This window comes from Narcine bancroftii, chromosome 9 (genome assembly GCF_036971445.1).
Source record: "Narcine bancroftii isolate sNarBan1 chromosome 9, sNarBan1.hap1, whole genome shotgun sequence".
NCBI classification, from domain to species: domain Eukaryota; kingdom Metazoa; phylum Chordata; class Chondrichthyes; order Torpediniformes; family Narcinidae; genus Narcine; species Narcine bancroftii.
Window position 1 is genome coordinate 116,444,391 of NC_091477.1, and position 18,190 is coordinate 116,462,580.

Consider the following 18,190-nt stretch of genomic DNA (forward strand, 5'->3'; position numbering starts at 1 on the left):
TCCCTGCCCTCCCCCGGTCCCGCCCCTGCCCTTTGCTGGACTTGCTGATCTGGATTTTACTTTTCATAGAATTGACAAGTTTAGTGTTAAAGCTGACAGCTGTGTTTATCAAATGTGTGCCAGGACTTGACATTCTTGGTTTATAGAAGCATAGAAAATTTACAGTATAGCATGAGGCCATTTGGCCCATGACTGCTGGTTAAAATAATTTACCTGGCCTTGTTTCTTCTTTGTACTTGTTTGTAGTTCGTGGCTCTTCAAGTATATTTTTGAGTTCTTTGACTATAGTTGGTAGAGGCAGAAACCTTCATGTGTCCAACGTCTGTCACCTACATCTCTATTTCCCGCACATCAACATGGCCCTTACCTGTACCTCCTATTTACGGCGCATTTCCCCTGGCTGGCCCTCAACCTCTAGATACAATAAGGACAGGATTCCCCCTGCTTCACTTCTTCCTTTCCCTACCCCTGTCCACTTTTCACAGGGATCACTCCCTCTGTGATTCCTCATCCCTTCTCACTAATTACCCCTTCGGTAGCTATACCTATGATTGCAAGGAATGCTAAACTTGTAGCCACATCTCCTCCCTCTCCAGTCCTTCCAAGTGAAGCAACTGGGGTGTTTCGTTGTCCACTGCAATATCAGGATTCTTCCAGTGGCCAACCATTTCAGTTTCTTAGTTTTTTTTTCTCTTCTGCCCTTCCATAGATGACCTCTTTCCTGTTGGCCTTTGCTTTTGTGACAGAGTATATAGATATGTTTTTGGGAGATCAAGTGAGATGTTTGTTAGAGTAGGTCAACATACAAACACTTTAAAATAGATCTTATTTGAAATACTGGAGTTCTACTAATGCTGGACATATCGGCCCCACAACCTTTGTAAGAGCTTTTGAGAGTGTCCAAGAAACTTCACTATGGATTGTTGTTTACTAAAAAGCAACAGATGAAAGATCTTGTTGGTTCTAAGAGGGACATGTGGTTTTGTAAGCAGAGAGTGTAAAACAGGCTTCTCTCTCAGAGAGAGAGAGAGAGAGAGAGAGGTCACTTCTACAGTGTTACAGCAAGCAACAGCAGCTGGACTGGAACAGGACAAGCTGGCAAGCTTGTGGAAAACCCCATTTGGAAGACTGGTTGTTAGTTCTTGGTTCAGCCTGGTCAAAGCCCTTGTGGCTCATGCAAGAGGAGAGGACTGGCTGTCTAATGTTTCACTTGGAATAAGAGAAACAAGAAGGAACTCTGGTGACCTGAAAGAAAGAGGTTATCATCTGGAGAACCCTGACGGGGCAAGTTTCTTTGGCAAAACACTGAAATGGCTGATGGAAGTAAATGTACAACAAATCTCTCTCTGAAAACTGACAAGAACCTTCTTGAGCGGTAACCATTTACCTTTCAAGCACTAAAGCCTGGTGAATTTATTAAATGTTAAATCTGTGCACAATATAAGAATTGGAGGAATGAGAAATGACAGATTGGACTGTGAATCAAATAACTTTTCTGACCTTGCACACACATTGCATACAAGTGCACTTAGAATTAGAAGGGGGGTTAAGTAGGTTAGTTAAGTCAATCGTGATAAGTGTGATTTTGTTTTCGTGTTTAAAGATAATTAAAAGCAATTTTTGTTTAAGTTACCATTTTCCTTGTGAATATCTATTGCTGCTAGGTTTATGGGTCCTCTGGGCTCATAACACTTTTTCCCTGCCCTTCTTCCCTATTCCTCCACTTTTTTATTCAAGCACCTGCCTTGTTTTTGCTCGCACTTGGACGAAGGAATCAGGCCAGAAAAATTGGTTACATACCTTTACTTCCTAGGGATGCTGCAAGATTTTCTCCAGCAGTTTTGTGTATTTCATTGTCTGTGAAACATTTTTTGTCATCTTTTTTGCATTTCTTCTACCACTTTAAAACCTGTGTTCCATGTTTTTTAAACTCTCAGCTAAAGAAGATTAATCCTTCATGTGTACTCTGTCTCGATGGCTTCTAATTTCAAGCACTTAAATTAAGTCTCTCCTCGGCTTTCTTTGTTCCAAAGAAATTATCCCATCCTATCCAACATTTTCTTCTAGATGATGTTTTCCAATCCTAGTTACATCGTTGTAAATCTACTGAATGTCTTCAGTGCAGTTGCATCTTTCTTGTAATTTGGTGGCCAGACTTGTATGTCCTACATAAGCGCGGTGTTGTTTATGGTTTTGACATAACTTCCTTGTTGTGCCTCAGCCACAATTAATGCCCACTGGATTTTCAAATCAGGAATATGTCTACAAGTTTTCCCTTCCATCTCCCATGGACTGTTTAGGAGTCTACAGTTCATTCAGGCAGTGTGATGTTTCTTTTTTTTGTCGAATGGTTTGCCCATTTGGATCCTTCCAGTGTTTACTTCTCACAGCTGCGCTTGTTTCAGTCAGTATTGACCCAATTTTTAAAAATGCCATCTTTTTTTCTGTAACCCATGTGACCAGAAAAATTGAAATGCTAGTCAAAAACTTTTAAGTCCTGTTTTCGTAATAGCTGTAAATTCATAATTCCACATCAGTTTATGGTTTCAGCTCATCTGTCCTGTTCACGACGTTTCTTGCATGAAGGAATCTATCATTTACAATTCAGACCTTCATGTAAACAACCAATCATTTTTGATTGGCCTTCCAAAATCTCAATAAATTTTCTGCCTTGTATTTCCAGTTACTTCCTTTCCTCTTCAGATAGATTAAACTTTCCCACCAGTATTTGGATTCTTGTTAATGAACATGCTGGTCTTTATCCCATTGAGCTGGCCTATCCAGGTCTCTATCTTCCCCAGAGCTGGTTCTCCAAGAAGCAATATCATTTCTTCCTGCAATGTCTTTTCAGTTACTGTATTTCTTTACTCATTTTGTTATGTGACCTTGAGGAATCTGGAGATTGCTACCTTTTTTATATCCTCTTTAATCTTCACACCTGTCTGCAAAATTTTGTCCCTTTTTTGTTCTGCCTGTATTGGTGCCTGATATGGACAATGGCATCAGCATCACCCCACACCCCCTCCCCTCAGAATGTTCTAAGCCTCCAGTGATTCTTAATCATCTTTCTACTGGCATCTCAGTTAATAGGCCGTGCAGTGTCCTGGAATAGGAAGCCATTTGTGCTGTTTCCATTGGGGCCACCTCTAATCGGGACACTGACTGCTCTTTCACCGAACACAACTCATCCCCGGGGTTAGTCTGCCTTCAACCGGATATGGGTGACTTTCTGCTGTCCTTTTTCCACTAGTTTAATAAGCACACTGGCATCAGCTGACACCGTGGATATGAGTAGAGGTCAAGGCCGTCAATCCCGGCATGATTTGACATCGGCGTGCTGATTTATTTTCTTTTTCCACTAAATGCTGTCTCTGTTAACTCCTGGGGAAAGATGCCAGAGGAAAAGGGGTTTCAGGTAACAGATAGACTGTCCTGAAATAATGTATGCAAAGACTTCAAAAATGTCTCTGCACTCTCTATCTTTCTTGAGATTTATTGTTGGAATACCTACAAAACATCACGTATAACCCTGAGATTCTTTTTTCCTGTGTGTAAGGAAGAGTTACCACTTATTGGCAGTGCAAAAAAAATACTGACTCGACATATAAAGAAATGTAAACAAACTGACTGCAATACAGAGAGGAACAAAATCATAAAGGTGCAAAAGTAAGATGCCTTAAATAAGTCCCTGATTGAGTTTGATGTTGAGGAGATTGATGGTGGAGGGGTAGTAACAGTTCCTGATCCTGGTGGTGTGAGTCTTTGTGGCACCTGTACTTCTTTCCTGAAGGTAGCAGTGCTCCACGTAGATGCTCTCATCGGTGAAGAGAGTTTTGTCTGCGATGTTCTTTGCTGTGTCCATTACCTTTTGCAGGGATTTATGGTCAGGGGTCCCTATACCAGACCATCAGCATTATTTGCCGGGCTTTCCGATGTCATACCAAGCCTCTGCAAATTTCTGAGGAAGTAGAGGTTCTGACGTGCTTTCTTAATGATAACAGTAGTGTGTTGAGTCCAGGAAAGATCCTCCGAGATAGTGACTCCCAATCACTCACTCCATCTCTACAATGATCACTGGACCAGTTGCACAGTCTGTGATTGCAGCACCAAAGGGGGACTTTTTTTCCCCATTGATGTTCAGTTCAGAGTACTGGAAGGAGAAGAGCCACTTGGTGACCACCTGAGGTACCTAATTACCTCTTTTATATCACTCATTTCCTTTCAACTTAAGCAAATAAGCTAATGGCTGACTTATTGGACTAGCAACCAAAGGTTTGTGCCACAGATTCAGAACTAAGAGTGCAAACCAAACCACGCAGCTGGAAGTTGAATTCAAATTACTGAATAAATCTGGCAATGAAAGCAAAGTCACTTAATGTACTATACACATGTCCTGGACAACCACAGGTACATCTTGGAATTCTCACAATGTATGATGTATGCATGCCAGAGGTCTGGGGTGCCCTGCCATTCTGTCAATTCTTAGATTGACTCGCTCCCACTAAGTAATGCTGAAACAGCATCTCCTCTCCTGCATCATCAATACTACCAAGACCCCCCCCCAAAACCAGTATTTCATCACCTGTCAATTAAAATCTCTGTGGAACTGGACTCTCATGCAGGTATGTTTTAGCAAAATCCTTCTAGCTAAAATTGCAAGGACCCATTTCAGTCCCTGTTCAATGTAGTTACCTAGTAACCAGTCCTAGCCAGCTAATTAACTGTACAACTTCACAATAAACTGATGATTTACCACTGACTAATGTGAAAAAAGCAAATTCATGCCAATGTTAAATGCCAAATGCTTACTGCAAAATGTAATTAAGTTGTTAAATGAGATTAGTTCCCTGAAACTAATAATTAACTTACTGGCTAGAAATCTGTGATTTGTTCTCTCCAGAAATTGTCTCCTGTGGAACTGGACTGCATGTATTACCAAACCTTTCTGCTGACTAACCAATGTCTCCTGACTCTGTGAAGAATGTGTATGACAGCAAAGAGAGGACTTTTAATGTGTGTCTTAAAATTGAATTAATGACCAGATTCTCTGTGTGGTGAAACAGAAAAAGCAGGAAATGTTAAAGTCAGTGAGCAAATGTTCTGTTTTTCTTAATTTGACACATTACCAGCATCTTGAAGCCTCTCTACTATCCTTTTGTTTTCCTTCTCTTTGCATCTTATAAACTCTATTACTACAACTATTCCCAATTCGAATGAAAGATCATCTTCCATGAATGTTAATGCTTTTTTTTCCACACTGCTAACCATCTAATTATTTTCAGTTTTATTTTCTTTCAATGCCTGCTTTAGGGATGTTGGTTGATGTCAGAACTTAAAATTCCCTTGTCTCTTTCACTTTTTAAAATAAGAATGTCTAATTAAGTTTCATTTTAGATCTCATTTCTTTTTTCATGTATTGGCTGAGAATTGATCGGGGGAGGCTGCTGGTGGCTCTATGAATGCAGAGCTGGAGGAAAAGAGACCAGGCTAAAGGAGTAGAGTTGGATGGAGAGACTTGTTGGGGGGGGAGGTCATGGTGGGAGTGGGAGAGGAGCTAATGGAAATAAGACAAGTCAGCGTTAATGCCATCTGGTTGGAGATGCCGAGAAAGAAAATGAGATTATGTTCCTCCAATTTGCGAGTGGTCTCAGTTTGGCAGTACATGAGACCACGGACAGACATGTCAGCATAAGGATGGGGAAGGGAATTGAAATGGGTTGCCACTGGACAGACTAAAGGTGCTCACTGAAGCAATTTTACAATCCACGGCCAGTCTCTTCAATGTAGAAGAGGCCACACCTGGAGCATTGGATGCAAACGATGACTCCTGGAGATTCACAAGTGAAGTGTTGCTTCACTTGGAAGGACTGTTTAAGATTCTGAATGGTGGTGAGGGAGGAGTGTGGACACGAGGGTTACATTGGTGTTGAGTGCAGGATAATTAAAATCGATGATCTCATCATCCGTTTTCTGAACAGAGGAAAATCTCAGAACTGGAGCACCACGGGTCTGTTTTTTTTTAACTCCCTCCACTGCTCACTTTACACTAAGGGTCTCCAAAGTGGTCGATATCAACCCCTGGAGGTTGAAGGGATCAATAAGCCTGGGGTTGGGGGGGGGGGGGTGGTTGATTGAAAATAGCATCAATGGGGAGTGTTGGCCAGATCGGACTCTGTGGGCCGCCATGTTGTATTTGATCATGACCTTTGAATTAATTTAGAGCAAATGGGAGGATGGAATGAGATGTTCTATGTTTTACACACATGTAGTTGTCGAATTTTTTTGCAGGAATTTTTGGGGGAAAACATTTGACCTCATGAGTACCTGTGTACTCATGAGAATGGATGGCTGAGACCAGGTAGTATGTTCCTGGTTGGAGCAACAGTAGCTCATGTGGCATCAGAGTGAGGATCCGCAGTTGGGAGTTTGGATGGACGGACTTTGGGGCAAAGGCCTGTGGTTGGAAGATCAGATGGACTGGCACGGTGGGGGGGGGGAGAGATGTGTGGCCGAGGACTTGCACTCGAGATTTTGGAGGGGTAGGCGTTGGGTCGAAGATCTACGGTCGGGAGTTTGGATGGGTGGGCGATGAGCAGAGGCTCCGCTGTCATGATTTTGGATGGGCAGGTGTTAAAGGTGAGGATCTGCAGTTAGAGCGTCAGGAGAAAGGATGGTGTAATAGAAGATTTAAACCATGTTTTTTTACTTTTGCAGCCTTTGCTTCTGCAGGGCTGAGAACCTGCTTGTTTTTTTTAGAATCAGCAGACATAAACTAAATTCCACCGAGGGCCAGAGATGCAGTTATCTGACGAAAGGACATCTGTGTACTAAGAACATTTAATCTTCCTGCTTGTTTTGGTCACAGTCTGTCAGAGGCCTAGCCTTGATGCAAAATAAACCATTATATTCAAAGTTATAAGCTGAAAATTACGTTATTCGATAGAAGCCAGGCATGCTAGCTTGCTCGGTTATCTTTCTTACTGTGCTGGGAATAGGTGCTTGGGTAAGCAGTTTTTGGGTAATATAAGCCATGGTCCCGCTGCTGAAGTTTGAGACTCTCCAAGAGGTGGCAACATCTCTCAGCAAGAAGAAGAACTTCTAGAGTCCAGCTGACGTCCCGGTCGAGGGAGGTGGAGAAGCTGCTACCAGCGCCCCGACAACCTACTACAAGTGTGCAGTCGTTGCCTCGCTTCGGCAGTTGGGACCAGTCCAGGCGTTGATGAGTATAGTTGGGAAGGGCTAGCATATTGTAGTTTGAAATCAGCTTTTGAATTTGTAATAAACATTTGTATAAACTGAACTGCTCTCTTTTTTCTATTTTCTTTCGGTAGCTCAAACACTGTGACCAATCTAAAACGAACAAAGTGAGAGGTACAAGTTTACCCAGGACAAAGGTGAATATCAGATTAGGGCTCCATCCTGGCTCCTATCTTTTTTGATCTTTGTACGTGGAGTTTCTATGCAGCAAAGATAGTGGTCTCCACATTTTGTTTTAGAACTTTGATAGTACTAGATCCCTCAATGTGGCATTCTTATTTTGTGTTCTATTTCAAATCCAAGTATTTGGGTGTTGCATTAGATTAAATGTTCTGTAACTAATATCATGAGAATGGGAATATCCCTGGTGGATGTAATACAAAACTCTCAGTAATAACTGATTTACATTGAAGATTGTTCAACAAATCAGTGCTTCAGTGGGATCAGTCAACAACATACTTAATTGGTAGTCTTTGTAGTAATGAGCAATTTTCTTTAACATCCTTTCATTGAAAATCGAGTGCAAGGTGTTTTGTAGGAATATTACAGGCTTTCGGGTTTCCACAATTGGCCCTTATGACATTCACAATCACTACCCAAAAATTTGAGATCTGGAATATAATTTGCACTTATGAAATTTATATGGGAGAAAAACAAATAGGTAATTCCATCTTTTTCTGTTCTTGTTTCTACTAAATAATATGAAAATTCCTTCTCTCTTGGGTGTTTCCTCCTCCATATATCCATAAGTTTCATTTCTTGCATTGATTTAACCATTTTTCTGTTCTTCTTTCTGAGCCTTCTATCAATGTCTCTATTCAGTTTATGCTCTTCATAATTTTCAATGCCTAGTATCAGCTTACTTTACAAATTTGTCTATTCCAAAACTTGTGCCCGGCCACAATATTAAAATCTCATCCCTGGAATTGCTTCGTAAATCTCCTGCATTCTCTCAAACATTTGCATTTTTCCTAAAGACTTTCTGCACCTGAACTAGTTTCTATTAAGGTTCATTATGATTTCTTTGCTCTTGTTCTCTATGCTTTCATTTGTAAAGCCCTGGCTCTTTTTCTCAAAATATACACCAAGATTTATGTCCTTGTGCCCCTTCCAGAACTGTACTTTCCAGTGTATATTTTCTCCAATTGTGGAAACCTGAAAGCCTGTAATATTCCTACAAAACACCTTGCACGCTGACATGTTTACATCTTGAAGTCTGTTACTATCCTTTTTATAAAACTATATCTCCAATGTTTGTATCATTTTTTTTTAAATTTTTTATTTTTCACACCATAAACCACATTGACCATGATACATACATTTTCCTTTCCAAATATATACAGTGTCATTTTCTCCCCCCCCCTCCTCCCATCCCACCCTCCCTACCTCCCCCCCATCCATTTAAAGTACAAAATCTAAGATACATTAAACCAGTCAAACAATGTTGTCATTCAATAAAAATAAACAAGAAATTCCACTGAGTCAATTCTTTTCATTTCCTTCTCCTTTCGTTAATTTAGGTAGTGAATGTCCCCGGTAGGTTTTCTCTATTGTGTTTCATGTAAAGCTCCCATATTTGTTCAAATATTTCAATATTATTTCTTAAACTATGTTATTTTTTCTAATGGAATACATTTATTCATTTCTATATACCATTGTTGTATTTTCAAATTATCTTCCAATTTCCAGGTTGACATAATACATTTTTTTGCTATGGCTAGAGCTATCTTAACAAATCTTTTTTGTGCACCATCCAAATCAATTCCAAACTCTTTGTTTTTTATGTTACTTAGGAGGAAGATCTCTGGATTTTTTGGAATATTGTTTTCTGTAATTTTATTTAATATTTGGTTTAGATCTTCCCAAAATTTTTCTACTTTCTCACATGTCCAGATTGCATGAATTGTTGTTCCCATTTCTTTTTTACATCGAAAGCATCTATCAGATACTGTTGGGTCCCATTTATTTAACTTGTGAGGTGTAATGTATAGCCTGTGTACCCAGTTATATTGTATCATACGTAACCCCGTATTTATTGTATTTCTCATCGTTCCAGAACATAACTTCTCCCATGTTTCCTTTTTTATCTTTATATTTAAATCTTTTCCCATTTTTGTTTAGTTTTACCATTTGTTTCCTCATTCTCCTTTTCTTGCAGTTTAATATACATATTTGTTATAAATCTTTTGATTATCATTGTATCTGTAATCACATATTCAAAGTTACTTCCCTCTGGTAAACTCAGACTGCTTCCTAATTTGTCCTTCAAATAGGATCTCAATTAGTAATATGCCAACACTGTATCTTGAGTTATATTGTATTTATCTTTCATTTGTTCAAAGGATAATAATCTATTTCCTGAAAAACAATTTTCTATTCTTTTGATCCCTTTTTTCTCCCATTCTCTAAAGGAAAGGTTATCTATTGTAAAAGGGAGTAACTGATTTTGTGTCAATATTAGTTTTGGTAATTGGTAATTTGTTTTATTCCTTTCTACATGAATCTTTTTCCAAATATTGAGTAGATGATGTAATACTGGAGAACTCCTACGTTGTACCAATTTTTCATCCCATTTATATAATATGTGTTCAGGTATCTTTTCCCCTATTTTATCTAGTTCTAATCTAGTCCAATCTGGCTTTTCCCTTGTTTGATAAAAATCTGATAGGTATCTTAATTGTGCGGCTCTATAATAATTTTTAAAGTTTGGAAGTTGTAAGCCTCCTATGTTTGTATCATTTGAAGTCTGTTACTATCCTTTTTATAACACTATATCTCCAATACTTGTATCATCGGGAGAAATGGACATAACGCTTGGATGTGCGTCAATATTGTATAAAGGAAAACAGTAGCTGTAGGATTGACCCCTGAACTCCATTAGCACTTTCCCTCCGAAAGTGAGAACCAACATTTGTCATTACTGTTTCCTGTTTATTAATTTTCTATCCTTGCTGCCATAGCTCCTCTTGTACTGTTTCCTCGAACATGTTGGAATATTCTTCACCTGCCTGGATGAGTGCAGCAACAACAATTCTCAAGCAGCTCAACACCAGCTTGTTTAATTGAATCCCATTGACCATCTTGAACATTCATTTCCATCCACCATGGATATATAGTGGCTACGGTGGATTCTGTCTACAACATGCACTGCACATACTCACCCAGAATACTTACATGATCACCTGAATGTGTAATAAAGGTAACCAACACACTGAAAACACCAGCACCTTCAGATTACCCTACAAGGTATAAATACAACAGTCTACCAAGAAAATGTTGCTGGGCGAAATCTTAAACAGCACTGGGAATTCGTTCACCAGCGAGGTGGCAGAAGTTCAAAAAAGTTAGCTCAGCACTTCTTCAAGGACAATTAGAAATGGATACTGGCTTAGTGATTTTTTTTCTAACTAATATATTCAGGAACTAATCCAGAATATCAAACATGCCTCTGGTTTTTGTTAGCTTTTTTTCCTTTCATTTATTGTATAATTTATATTTTAGTCATGATTATCATTTTTTTGGAAAATGATTTCTGCAGGCTTTAATACAGCTGGTTCTGAAATCTTTTTAGATTTTTAGTTTTCAAACTAGTCCAAACCAACGGTTGTTAAACTTGTATCGCTTCTAATTGATGAGATCCAACATTGAGAGTTGGGTCAGGCAAATTCAGCTTCCGATGCTGCGGGCAGTTCTCTCTCGTAAGAAGTGCCAACATCAGATTTCCTGTTGGGTTTTGTTAGGGCATGGTCTTATCCAACTATGTACCTTCATGGCCTTGCAGGTTTCTTTCTTTTCCAGACATGATCTCTTGCTCTGAGAGTAGCATTGGTGTCTTTTAACCATGTACGAGTATTGGGTGGGTTAACTGAATAAATTAATAAAGGATTCTGATGTAGAGTTTCAACCTGAAATGGCAGCAATTAATTTCCCTCCGCAACTGATGTCCGATTTGCTGAGCTTCTTCAGCAGTTTGCTTTCTGCTCCAAGATGACATCATCTGCAATCTCTTGTGCTTCCTGGATGCAAGGCTGCTGAGCTCAGTATTGCCCTCCTGTGACTTCCATGTGCGTTGCGATGAGGTGTACAAGTTCTGACTGTGGTGTGGCCATGGCAGTTGTGTGCATCTGTATATTTAAATTTAGGCGTACAGCCTGGTAACAGGCCCTCTCAGCCCACGAGCCCATGCCGCCCAAATCCTCCAATTAACCTGCAACCTCTGATTGTTTTGAAAGGTGGGAGGAAACCAAAGCACCCAGGAAAACCCACGCAGGCACAGGGAGAACGTGCAAACTCTATAGATGGATAGGATTCAAACCCGTGTTTCTGGTTCAGTAACCGCATTGCGTTGTCCTCTATGCTAATTGTGTCACTCCAATTCAGTAGACTTTTAATTGATCTTAAGGTTTTCTATCTGGGAAGTTGAGAGAAGAAAAGAGAAATATCTGCCATTGGTTTTAAATTCTGGACATGAGATTGAAGGTTAATGGATCCTGTAATGAGTGATTTGCCAACTCAGAAAATAGTGGAGTGCTAGTTGTTGCATTCTTGTAATCACCAAAATGAAAATATATTTTGGGGGTGGATTTCCTTTGAAATGAGCATGTTTAAAACTGTGCCCCCGTAACTAGAAAATGGTGCTCTCTAAAGCTTCTATGTTGCAATAGAAAAAAAGTCATCACCTTAAGGTTATTGTGCAACATAATTTGACATAGATCTTTTTGCCTTCAAATTCAGAACTCTCCTTTCGACACTATTTCTATTCACTTGATCAAAATCTGTGTTGGTTCTGTTTGGTGCAAATATTGGAACGTCTTGCCTCTGCTACTCTTTCAAGGCCAAATTAATGGTAAGAGGGCATTGGTCATGTCTGGTTCCTCATGTCTGGAACACAGCTGGCCAATGGATTGAACAGGAGTCTGCACAGCTCCAGAGACTATGTGAGCACTGGAGGTGGATCGTGGACACTGCGTGTCTCTGAAGGGACTCTCTTTTGCTTCTCTTTCTCCTGTTGTGAGGTGTGCCGGGCAATGCTCATGGGGATTTTGCTTGCCTTACAGCAGACAAAAGTTTAATTATTTAAGATTCTTTTATTGTAATAAAAACTGCAATATTACATGGAATTTGCTTTTGTCTGCTGCAAGGCAGACAGATTCGCCGGTGGCAGAAATTGCCTGAAGCGTCTCTTTCAGTCAGAGAAATAGAAGCAAAAGAGAGTCCCCTGAGAGTCACCGAGTGTCTGTGGATACATCTCCAGTGCTCCTGCAGTCTCCACAGCCATGTAGTCTAGTCCAGTAGTTCTCAACCTTTTTCTCTCCACCCGCATCCCACTTTAAGTATTCCCTATGCCTTGGGTGCTCTGTGATTAGTAAGGGATTGCCTCAGGTGGTATGTAAGTGGAAAGAAAAAGTTTGATTCATTATGTGCTCGGTTTCATAACTCCAAAGGAAATGGGCCAATGACAATTTTTCTCAAGCCAAATATTTCAGTAACAATTGGGTCGAGAGCAGTGATTCTCAACCTTCCCTTCCCACCAACATGCCACCTTAAGCAACCCCTTATTATCTGAGTGGAAAGAAAAAGGTTGATAACCACTGGTCTAATCCAAACTATCAGCAGCCCAAGCTCTAGATCCGAACCACAAAGATGATCAGAAACCCTTCCGCACCCTTTTGCATCCCAGTTCTAAGACCTGGTACCCTTCCCTTCAGCCATTCTCCAGCAGTTTGCAGCCTGATGTGAATCCCTTGATTGCAGTTGTCTGCAGCTTGCATGGGTTCCTTGCCTCGAGTCGCCAACAGTCTGCCACCTATGTGTTCTTCAGCTGCAGAACTCCTTACTAGACCGCTGCTGTGGTCACCGACTAGTGGGTTGTCTCCTCTGTTTCTCCTTCTCAAACCGGGTGGGGGGGGGGGGGTCTCCAAGTTTTTCTGGTTTCCTGCACCTGACCTCTGCTTCTTCAGAGTCTGCAATGCCTTGTGGCTGGTGCCAATAGGCTAATCTGTTGATGTCAGGAGGGAAGGAAATTTGATATTGGCCGTTGTATCATTTCATCAGCTTGCATTTGGATAACTCTCCTTTTTATGTTGTGAAATGTGTCAACTTGCTTAAATCAATGAGCAGGGTAGGTACAAAAGTTGAACAGTTAAAACAATAATAGAAGAGTGGATTTTGTGAAATGAAATTATGGGATTGTAGTAGGAAGGAGAAAGATAATGATTCAGAAATGTGAAGACTGAAAGTCTTGTGGCTTAGAAAATGTGAAGGCGGTCTTGTGGCGAAGATGGAATAAACAAAAAAAAATGGTAAGAGTGGAAGGAGCTCTTGGTGGATGTACTGTATGTCTTTGATCTGTGAATTTTGTGACAACAATTGGCACTTCATGGCGTGAGATGGATGAACGTGTTAATTATGAAGATATTTCCACAACAATGAAAAACTAGCCACTCTCCATGCATAGAAATACATTCTGACAACATTTTCAGAATGGATTTTGCCTTGCCACTCTCAGAAATTTTGTTTGATTTTTTTTTCTTGGAGGTCTTTGAGATGTGTTGTGGTAGGGATTTGAAAATGAACATATGGATTTGTAATTTGGAGCTTTAGGAATAGCTGGCTGCCAAGGATGGTTTAAATATGACTTTGCATAGTATCAATACTCTAAGCTTTCTCTCCCCTTCGAGTGAAACATGAACTCCATGTCATTAGTTTGGTACACATATTTCCTCATGGTTCTAAAACTCTAGACTTGTATCATTTAATTTAAAGGAGAAATTTAAGTGAGCTTCTAGAGGATGAATTTTCAAGATTGACTTGCATTTTTGGTGTGATGTAAAAATTGGTACTGTTTATTTTCTAGCTTGAATAGACGGAAGACATTTTAAGAAATTATAGAACTTTTTTTATTCAAACTTCATTTTGCATTGATTTAGTGGGAACTTGCTCCATGTGATCAAGTAAAATGGTGAATTTGTAAAATATAATAAACAAAACTTTAGATATGACATAAAAGCAGAACTTTTGAATTTTTATTTACAGCTTGCCCACTGGAAATTTAAATACAGGAGACGAGACTTTATTCAACGACTGAAACATATTATGTTTTACCATCCTGTCCAAAATAAATTTAGGCTTGTACCTTAGAGTATTGAAGCACTGACTTTCAAGTAGGATTTCAAACTCAAACCTGATCTAAATAAATGCAGGGGTTTGCAGCTTTCATGTTTTCTTTTTGCATGATCTAGTCTGAGAATAGTAAGATTTTATCAAGTTGTGTAATTAATTTTCAACTACCCTTCTTCCTTTTTGTGGGTTAGAGTTCCACACCTGAGATTTGTGTGCAAAGATTTATCGAGACTGACACTTGACTTTTCCTGAAGGATGAAAACATTGAATATTTTACCCAAAGGTAACATTTTTTTTTAAAAAGTTGAAAATCTCAGACAAGAACATTTCTGGAAATGCTCTGGTTAGGTAGCACCCATAGAGGCAGAAACACCTCGTGCGCTGGAGAGTGCTCAACTTGCCCTTTGGCTCTTGTTTACCTGCAGCGGGATGCCAGTTGATGCTGTAGTTTTACAGGTCGCATGCAAGTTGACATGGCCATTCTGATATGTAGTCCACAATTGATGAGCAGAGGAATCCAGAATGACCTTGCGGAATCCAGAATGACCTTGCGGAATCCAGAATGACCTTGCGGAATCCAGAATGACCTTGCGGAATCCAGAATGACCTTGCGGAATCCAGAATGACCTTGCGGAATCCAGAATGACCTTGCGGAATCCAGAATGACCTTGCGGAATCCAGAATGACCTTGCGGAATCCAGAATGACCTTGCGGAATCCAGAATGACCTTGCGGAATCCAGAATGACCTTGCGGAATCCAGAATGACCTTGCGGAATCCAGAATGACCTTGCGGAATCCAGAATGACCTTGCGGAATCCAGAATGACCTTGCGGAATCCAGAATGACCTTGCGGAATCCAGAATGACCTTGCGGAATCCAGAATGACCTTGGTCATCTTCCTCATCTTACTGACCACTTGTACTATGGAATGCCTTTTCCATTTCTACATCTCCATGATAGAAATACTTGAAAATGTTTTTCTAAAATTAAAAATGTAAACAGATTTCAAAACACCTGTAATGTAAAACCATATTAATTCAGTAAAGGAAGGCAAACATTTTGAGGTTGCTGAATCCTTATTCAAATGAACAATTTTTAAAGAAAATTGCATGAAGTCTAAAATAGAAAACATTGGAACTACTTGGCAGGTAGAGCAGCATCAGTGGAAAGAGAAATCGTTATTTTCTGATGATGGGTCTCTGACATGAAATGTTAAGTCTGGTTGCCTCCTGACCTGCTGAGTGTTTCCAGTGTAATCGATTTGTGTTAATATTAATATTTAAAGTTAAAATCTTTAGTAATAAAATATAGATTTCTTAGTGAAGTTAGTTTTGGGTGGATTCAGGGCCACACAGACACCACAGACCTTTACACAAAGAAACTGCTCTCAGAGTTGACACATCTGGAAAAACAGCCAGAGAGCTGAAGTGGTTTTGTAATTGAAACTTAAGAACAATGGTTGTTGGCTTGAAAGCATTTGTGTACAGACACAGCATTCTGCTGACAGAGGTCCAAACAAATAGGACTTTTAATTCAATGGTCTGCAGACTTAATCGGAGACTCAAACTTTTGAAGTGGCTCTAAGTGGCAAGAGACGCTTTCAGCATATACATGTGAATTGACTTTGGAAGTAACATGAAAAAGGGTCATCTGCCATGATTCATGCTTTTGGAGAAATGAAACAATCTGTGATAATGTCATATGATGAGACATTTCAGACAGAAACATTACTGGAAGCAGAGATTTTTATGAAACCAGAAGGAAGTTGACTATCCTGTGAGTAAGACAGGATTGAAAAATAGCAGCTTCTATGGAGGGAGAGGGAGGGATGTTCTGTATTTATTATCTTTATCATAGGAGATAACAAAATCAGTAGGAATAAAGAGCCACTTCACTGTCTCTGATTGTTTTGGATTGAAGATGCAGTAATCAGAAAAGATTTTACTCCTGGAAAAAGGGGACTGCAGGAATAAGTGGCTTTTGAAGGAGGAAAACCATTTCTGACTGTCTCTTTAAGAAAAGAGGGCTGTTCAACCGTGTCCTTTCCAGTTTGGACACTTCGTTCGGCCCTTGTCTGGGTTTGTGAAATCATCATGGAAGAAAATAGCTACTTGGCTATCTCTGGAAAAGAGGATAGATTTATAGTGTGGAACACAGATTCCAAAATCTCCATGCAAGAGAGAAAAAAATTGTTCATATGAAGAAACATTGCTCTGAGAACTGCTCTATGAAAGAAAGTTGCATGTTTTAGAGGTCTGATGGCTTAATGTTTCAACATACTTCATTATTGCTTTTGAGCAATGATTTAAAGAAACCTGATACTTCATACTTCATAATTGCTTTGAACAGCAGTAAAGACTTTTGAGTTTCAACACAAAGCTTTCTGAGACTGAACTTTAAAATTATCTCTTCAGAGTTATACTGGGGGAAAAAAAGCTTTGACTGTATCTGATCCAAGTCTCTCATGATTTTATGCCCCTCTGTAAGACCCCATTAGCTCCAGGTCCTAAGGAGAGAAGTCTCAACCTATCGAGGCTCTCCTTGTATTTCAAACCTACCAGCCTCTTAACATTGTCGAGACTATTTCCAACTTAATGATATCCAAAACTGTGCAGCCTCACCAACCTCTTGTGAAGTTGTAACAAGATGTCTCTGCTCCTGTACTCAGTGCCCTGACTGATGAAGACACTTGTGCCAAAAGCCTTTCTCATCACTCTGTTTACCAGTGTTGCATGGAACTGTGTACTTCTACTCCTAACTTGCTTTATTCTGCAACGCTCCCCAGGGCTCTACCAGTCCTTCTGACTTTGGTTAGTTGGTTTAACCTACCAAATTGAAACACTTCACACTTATCAGAGTTGAATTCCATTTTCCATTCTTTGGCTCGCTTTCCCTGTTCATTTAGATCCTCGTATAATTTTTGATAATTTCTCTTACCAATATATCACCAATTTTAGTGTCATCCACAAACTTGCTCAAGATTCAATTTATTGTCATGTAATAAAGACAGTACAATATTATATGGAATTTGTTTTAATTTTCCTTAAGGTAGACAGATTTGCCATTGGCAGAAATTGCATGAAACACCCCTTACGGTCAGAGAAAGAGAAGCAAGAGAAACACGGCTTAACCATGCTCACTGCATTGTTATCCAAGTTGTTAATGTAGATCTGTCATTCTCAAGCTTTTTTGGCTATGGCCACCTTAGGACTTTGCTTAAAGTTTATGGGCCTTCTTTCCTGTGAAATCAAATTTAGTTGGTTTCTTCTGTACTTCACTCCTACTAACTACATAATTTTTTTTGTGTGATTTCAGTCCATGCCCTCCCTCCCCCTTGCGCCCAAGGGTGCCGTACGGCTCCTGTTGAGAATAGCTGATATAGATGACCATCAACTTTGGTCATAGGCCTCCTGTCTCAGAAATGTCTCTACTACCAGTCATTGCACTGTTAAATATTCAGTGCTTTTTGTCAATGGGAAGAGCTGACAACTACCTGTCATTCTGATCAATGCCTTATTCTTATTACTTTTTATTCATTCTGCTCAAATCAATAGAAATATAAAATTCATAGATTTGATTTATAAATGGAGCCCTTGTATTTGAAGCTAAAGGACGCTGTTGGTACTTCAAATTTCAAATTTATTGTCAGAGTACGTAAATGACATTACCTACAACCCTGAAATTCTTTTCCTGCAGGTGAGGTAGAATTATCATTTAGATTCATGTAAGCAAATAAAGAAACGTAAACAACTGCAATACAAAGAGGGAGGAAAAAGCAATAAAGTGTAAGAGTCCTTAAATAAGTCTGAG

The 18,190-nt window shown here is 39.6% G+C and overlaps 1 protein-coding gene across 2 annotated transcripts in view; it reads left to right on the top strand.

The window, feature by feature from the left end:
• The first annotated feature begins 7,310 nt into the window (after positions 1 to 7,310).
• rnf13 (ring finger protein 13) overlaps positions 7,311 to 18,190 on the top strand; it is a 163,956-nt gene continuing 153,076 nt past the window's right edge. The window contains exon 1 of one of the 2 annotated variants that reach the window (XM_069897424.1): positions 7,311 to 7,394. The gene's annotated coding sequence lies outside the window, so the exon portion shown is untranslated. The remainder of the gene's footprint in view (positions 7,395 to 18,190) is intronic. The other variant, XM_069897421.1, reaches the window with a different exon arrangement.